We start from the raw sequence: 7046 nt of genomic DNA on the forward strand, positions 1-7046 counted from the left end.
ATTTTTGTGTTCTGTTTTGTAGCCTTAAGAAGTGTTTCAAACATATCTGAATGTATTAAAAAAGCTAAATGCCCTACATGGTATGATGCTGCATAATATATAAAACTATATGCATACATTAAATTTTGTCTCCTGGAAAAAACACCTATGTGCCTAAAATAATAAGTATATCCCTTATCTCACTGTTGAAAGGTAAATGTTCTGTGTCTATTATCTGGAAGTTTTTGGAATACAGACATTCCTATCTCCTGTTGGTTTTGGGGCATCATTAACAGATCTTCCAGGCAAAGATTGCTTCTACCACATTAAAGATGAGAGATAGTGGCTGGCGCCGCGGCTCAATAGGCTAATCCTCCGCCTGTGGCACCGGCACCCCAGGTTCTAGTCCTGGTCGGGGCATCGGATTCTATCCCGGTTACTCCTCTTCCTGTCCAGCTCTCTGCTGTGGCCCGGAAGTGCAGTGGAGGATGGCCCAAGTGCTTGGGCCCTGCACCCGCATGGGAGACCAGGAGGAAGCGCCTGGCTCCTGGCTTCGGATCAGCGCAGTGATCCGGCCGCAGCAGACACTGGGGAGTTAACCAATGGAAAAAGGAAGACCTTTCTCCCTGTCTCTCTCTCTCACTGTCCACTCGGCCTGTCAAAAAAAAAAAAAAAAAAGATGAGAGATAGCATGCTTTGTCCCCTGTGACTGATCTCTGAGCCAGCCCTTCTTAGTAAACACAAGTAGATGAATGCTGGCACAACCTACATGTCAGCTGAAGTCTCCAAGCCTTGTTGATATTTAAATAAAATTGGGTGACCTTCCTAAGATACTGCCACTCAGAACTTCTATGCCCTTGTCAGCATTTCAGGGAAAAACCCTGGGTACCAGGTGTAAAAATCTGTCACCTCTGACCTCAAGTTTCTTCTCCATTGATCACCCCCTCACAGCTTCCTACAGCTTGCCCATCCAGTCTGCTCAGTGCAACCTGGACAGCTTGCCACTGATTTTCACTTAGAACACTCACCCAGGGCAGTGATGTCTAGTGACCTTTATTGAAACTTTTGTGCCACGGGAAGTATTTACAGCACAGAAATGCAAACAGGTTAAAAAATGGATCATTAAACATCTTTGTTGTTATAGGTGCTTCAGCCAGGCAGCCATCAGAAACTTCCTTCTGGCTCCTCTTTCTGCACCAACTACAGCTTCCGGTTGTGTAGCTTAGTGCCCTGTCTCCCTCAAAACTCACCACCTCCCTGCTCCCTTGTTTTCCAGGCTGTCTCCTCTCAGCTTCTCTCCTTCACTTACCCTGCAGAGCAGCTGAGCTCCTGAGCTAGCTAACTGAGCCGCTAAGAAGGGAAACAATCTTCTCAAAGAGTAGTAGGCGGCTGGATGATCAAGAGCCGGGCCAGAGAAAGAGAGGGAGCAAAAAAAGGCTCTGCAACCAGAGCTAAAGCCAAGAGCTCCTGACAATACAGCTGCCCCATGGAACAGTAGAAGCCACAGCCTGATGTTCTAAAGCCTGCGGCTCTGGCTCCAGATGCCACCATTGGCCCCACGGCCAGAACAGCTTCCTGTCTACCCTGCTTCTTCATCAGTGGCTCCCATTTATAGCCTGGGGTGATCTGATTAGCCATGCCATGTCTTGCTTGTGCCTATCTATGCCATCACTGCAAAGAAGCCTAGAAAATTATGCCTTTGGGTTTTTGGCTTCCATGGTAAAAACTAGCTTCTGCTTCTTGCTTGATCTCACATAGTAGGAAAACCCATAACCACTGGGGAGGTGTTCAGATGTGGGGCAGCTAGGAGGGAAACCTGTCTGCTTTACCTTCCCACTGACACACAGGCTCCTGGCTTCCCTGGCTCCTTGTTGACTTTGTACAGCCAAAGACTTGGTAGAGTCTTTGCTAAAGGGCCGTGTTCTCCAATCTCACCTTCTAAGGACACACATGGGCAGTTTTGTTCTCTCCATCTCTCCTTACTTTTGCTTGAAATTCAGAAAAGGCGTGTTCCAAGTAACCCAAAATTTATAAACATGAAGGAATGATTTGGATCCCTTCCTCAAGTTGCTTTTAAAGGTAGTAAGTCATTTGTTTTCTAGCTGCCATGGAAGAACAACTTTAAGATAAAGCCTGCCCCTGAAGTTCAGCTCTTATTTTGAACTGTTTCCAGCTCATCCTAAGATCCTACAGAGGACGTTGTCACATAGCAAACAGATGCTCTGTAGACTCCCAGAGGCTAAATTTTCCTTCCAAGCTCTTTATACTTGCACTGCCCATATATGTGCACTACCCAACACTAGCTTGTGGCTATTGGTATCTGAGATAAGGAAAATCCAAATTTTAGCACTTGAAGTCTGCTGAAAGTATAAAAGATGAGATTTTGAAGACTTAGTACTTATTTGGAATGTAAAATGCCTCATTGATAATTTTATACAGATTACATATTGAAATAATATTGATATACTGAGGTTAATAAAATATATTATTAAAGTAAATTTCACTTGTTCCCTTTCACTATTTTAATGTAACCCCAGGATAACTTATAATTAAACATATGGTTTGCATATATTATGTACTCAACACACAGAAATACACCTGTAATTTTAGTCCATGAGGATATAGCCCATTCTACACTTGAAGAATTCATAGTACAACATAAGAAGCCTTTGAGACCAAACAGGTAGTTTTACTTCCCAAGAACATTAATAAAATTCCCTTGTGTGAACAACAAAACTATTCATCATTCATTTAGCAGTTTTTTGAAATAAGCAATCTATTAGCCAATTACTGAGAATCTACTGGGTTGGAAAATGGGACTTCAGCTGTGAATAAATCAGAAACTGTCACTGCCTTATGCAAAGTGAAGTCGTGGAGAGAATACTCTGGAGTCTGACAATTTGGGATCTGCTTCCATTTTCTTATGTGTAAAACAGGGATCCTCTCTGGAAAAGATATTGTGAAGATTAAGTTAGTTTATGCATGAAAAGCACATGTAAGAGGACTGTATTAGTTATCTGTTGCTAGATAACTTAGCAGCTTTATTTTTTTCTTTTAAAGATTTATTTATTTGAAAGTCAGAGTTATACAGAGAGAGAAGAAGAGGCAGGAGAGAGAGAAAAAGGTCTTCCATCCACTGGTTCACTCCCCAACTGGCTGCAACAGCCGGAGCTGCACTGATCTGAAGCCAGGAGCCTCCTCCAGGTCTCCTATGCAGGTGCAGGGGGACCTGGTTCATCCCCCACTGCTTTCCCAGGCCACAGCAGAAAGCTGGATCAGAAGCAGAGCAGCCGGGACCTGAACCAGTGCCCACATGGGACACCAGCACAGCAGGCACCGGCCCCAACTTAGCAGCTTTAAACAACATACATCTACTGTCTCATTGATTCTTTAACTAGATCTGGTATTTTAGGACAACCAAAATATTAGCAGGGCTAGGGACTCTTCTGAAGGCCCAACTGCCAAGTTCACTCAGTGGTACTTGGCAGAATTCTCATTGCTTGGAATGCTGACTTGAGGGCTGCAGCCCCTTCCTGGCTGCTGCTTGCCTGGGCACGTCCTTGGAACTGGGCTTCATCACAGCCACCAAAGGGGAAAGTCAGAATCTTTGGCCACCTAATACAGAAATGATATGGTCTCAATTTTGAGGTCTTCTAATGGTTACACACAAGTTAGGGGATTGTATAAAACCATGAATCCTGGAAGGCAAAAATCATTTGGAGCCGTCTTGGAAGCTACATGTACAGATACCTGGTACAGAGTGAGTACTAGTTACATGCCAGCTTTCATCATTTTTGGCACTTACCATTCAGTGAGGAGTTAGTTATTGAACTGTGGTATAGAAGGGAAAATAAAACATATCACTGGAGCAGAAAACTCAGGCTGTATCTTCATACAAGGACTTCTTGAATATGTGATATTTAAGCCAGGGTATACAAAGGATGAGTTAGAGATTCATTAGGCAAAAATGATGGGAGTGACCACTCAGACAATTGGAACATAAAGTGTGAAAGTCTTGAGACAGGAGAGTATTGTATGAAGACTACACAAGGGTAGTGTAAATTGGCCAGCAGATGTGGTGGGGGTATGTATGAGAGAGTGGGGAGAACTGAAGAGCAAGGCTCCTGAAGAGGTGCCTCTGCAGTCCAGAGAACTGGAAGGAGGGCTGAATCTGGGTAGGGGACTTTTCCGTTCTAACAAGGTGAAGAAGGAAAGGTTGGGGACTTCTTCCAGGAGACTTATAGATTTGGTCGATTTTAGGACATTGAGTGCATTCTGATAGAAAGACTTCCTCAGGCATTGCCTTTTTACCAGACGCTTCCCCTTCAGATGCTGAGTAGCTAATCATCATAAATTCATGCTATTCCAAATGCAAACCTTGGACAAGCAGCATCAGCATTACCTGTGCACTTGTTATGAAGGCTGAATCTTGGCCCTCACCCCAGACCTACCTTATCAGAACCAAGATTTCCAAGGTCCCCAGGTAGTTCCTACCACAGGCACCTGATACAGAGTAAACACATAGCTTGAGAAGTAGCATTCTAACTAACCTTCTGGTGGTGACAGGAATTGAGAATGGCTTACTAATCTGAGGTATAGTCTACAGCAAAACTTAGGAGACCATGGATATTGGTACAACTATTTCTTCAGCTACAAAAGCTTTTTGAAAGACACTTATTTTTTCTCAGGAGACTCTATGAATTTTTGTAAGAGAAAACTACAAAAAGCACAACATCACAATATTTTTCACAAATTTGGATTTTACTATGTTGTCAGAATACATTTTGTTTCGTTCATTCAAAAAATGTTTCAAATACCTACCACAAGCTAAACATTGTACTGGTTCTGGGGTTACAATAGTAAATACAAAAGATTTCCCACCCTCAGGACCTCATTTCCCTTCTTAACTAATTTATGGTCTGTCATTATAAACCTTCACTGTAGATAGCCCCAGTTTTCTTGTCCTTTAACATATCTTATTCGATATGCATTCATTGATTCATTTACTTGTTCAGTTGAAGAACAACTACTCCTCATCCACTTTGTGCAAGGCACTGTTTCAGACACTTGAGATTTGTCAATGAATAAAATAAAGATCCCTGGGACTGGTGCTGTGGTTTAGTAGGTAAAGCTGCTGCCTACAACGCTGGCATCCCATACAGGCACTGGTTCAAGTCCTGGCTGCTCTACTTCCAATCCAGCTCTCTGTTATGGCCTGGGAAAGCAGTGGAAGATGGCCCAAGAGCTTGGGCCCCTTCACCCATGTGGGAGAGCTGGAAGAATCTCCTGGCTCCTGGCTTTGGATCAGCTGAGCTCCAGTCATTGTGGTTGTTTGGAGAGTGAACCAGCAGATGGAAGACCTCTCTCTGCCTCTGCCTCTCTGTAACTCTGCCTTTCAAATAAATAAATCTTTAAAAAAAATTAATATCCCTGCTTCCTTGGGACCTACCTTGGAGCTGGTTCTGTGGTAGAACATAGGAAGAGATTGAGAGAAGACAGAGGGTACTAACACTGTAAACAAATTTCTCAATCTAAATTGTCTGAATTCTACTGAAGTTGCACCCCAAATGCCAGGGTGTTCTTTCTAAAATGCCTATCTTAGCATGATAACCCTTTTCATTAAATAAACTTCAGTTGTTAAGCCAAATTACTTTAAGAATAAAGAACGGGCCTGGACTATGGCATAGTAAGTTAATCCTCCACCTGCAGCGCTGGCATCCCATATGTGACCTGGTTCGAGTCCTGGCTGCTCCTCTTTAGATCCAGCTCTCTGCTATGGCCTGGGAAAGCAGTAGAAGATAACCAATTGCTTGGGCCCCTGCACCCACATGGGAGACCTGGAAGAAGCTCTGGTCTCCTGGCTTCAGATTGGCCCGGCTCCGGCCATTGCGTTTGGGAGTGAACCAGTAGATGGAAGACCTTTCTCTCTCACTGTCTGTAAGTCTACCTCTCAAATAAATAAATAAAATCTTTAAAAAACAAAAAGAATAAAGATCAAATTTCTTAATGCATACTGAAGCTATCTTTCCAGGCTCCTTTTCCTGCACATCTCACACCCCCTGTGTTTCCAGCATATCAACCATAGCAGTAGTGAATATTCACATATGAAAGCCTCTCTGAAACATTTTTTTTTGAAGTATCTCTTAGAGTTTCCATTTTGGCCCTTTATTCTTCCATTGTGTTCATACTTTTACCTCCAAAGGTATTCTATTAAGATGACCATCTCAGTGTCATTCCAGTAGGACTGGGGTTAATAATCTCGAACTCTTTAATATGATACAATTGGTACCAATAGCTGTTTCTTGAAGTCTGTTCCCGCCATCATGTCATTATCACAAATGTTGATAGAATCCCAATTTTCATTATAATAAAAATAAGGTCGAATGCTCTACCCCTTTCTCTGAGTTGAGGACATGGAACCAAGAAAGATTGTTTGGTAATGAACCAGAAATGAAATGTCTATGAGACACTTCCAACAAATACAGTGCTGGAGATCTATGAGTAGGAACAAAAACTTTTTTTAAGAAACCAAAGTAATTTTGCCTGTTACAAAGCTGACTGTAATTACAACAAAAATGGCAACAAAGACAGATGCTATCCAAAGAGTTGGGAGACATCAGGAGAATGAGAGGTCAGTACCTAGGAATTCATGGAACATCAGCAAATGTACCAGAAATGATCCAGTGCAAGCCTCTAGCAAGCAGGAGCCCTTCTATATCACGTACTCAATAGCTTCTTTTGCTTCCACCCATCTAATTATAGGGAAGTGCTTCTTGATAATGCCGCCATGTTCATCATTGGAACCCAGTTAGAATAAGAATTTTTCTTCCATGTTTTAAATTTATTTCCCTAGGAATTTCCATCCACTGGATTTAACATCTTAGGCTACAAACATTTTAACTGAATCCCCCTGTTGCACAGTAGCCTCCAAAGATGGAAGTCTCATCTATCTTAATTTCTTTCTTAGTCGTACTTTTCTCCAGATGTTCCAATATGCACAGCTCCTACAGTTTTCTAGCTTATAGCCACCTTCTTCATGTTGCAGAATGACTTCTCTGTGTGCCAAG

Source organism: Oryctolagus cuniculus, chromosome 5 (genome assembly GCF_964237555.1).
Source record: "Oryctolagus cuniculus chromosome 5, mOryCun1.1, whole genome shotgun sequence".
NCBI classification, from domain to species: Eukaryota; Metazoa; Chordata; class Mammalia; order Lagomorpha; family Leporidae; genus Oryctolagus; species Oryctolagus cuniculus.